Genomic DNA, 478 nt, shown 5'->3' on the forward strand with positions numbered 1-478 from the left:
ACCTGCCTCTTGAGAAACCTATATGCAGGTCAGGAGGCAACAGTTAGAACTGGACATGGAACAACAGACTGGTTCCAAATAGGAAAAGGAGTTCGTCAAGGCTGTATATTGTCACCCTTCGTATTTAACTTATATTCAGAGTACATCATGAGAAACGCTGGACTGGAAGAAGCACAAGCTGGAATCAAGATTACAGGGAGAAACATCAATCACCTCAGAGAAACTCTGGGCTGGAAGAAGCACAAGCTGGAATCAAGATTGCTGGGAGAAATATCAATCACCTCAGATATGCAGATGACACCACCCTATGGCAGAAAGTGAAGAGGAACTAAAGAGCCTCTTGAAAGTGAAAGAGGAGAGTGAAAAAGTTGGCTTAAAGCTCAACATTCAGAAACGAAGATCATGGCACCTGGTCCCATCACTTCATGGGAAATAGATGGGGAAACAGTGGAAACAGTGTCAGACTTTATTTTTGGGG

The sequence above is a fragment of the Bison bison genome, unplaced genomic scaffold (assembly GCF_000754665.1).
Source record: "Bison bison bison isolate TAMUID 2011002044 unplaced genomic scaffold, Bison_UMD1.0 scf7180017864326, whole genome shotgun sequence".
NCBI lineage: Eukaryota > Metazoa > Chordata > Mammalia > Artiodactyla > Bovidae > Bison > Bison bison.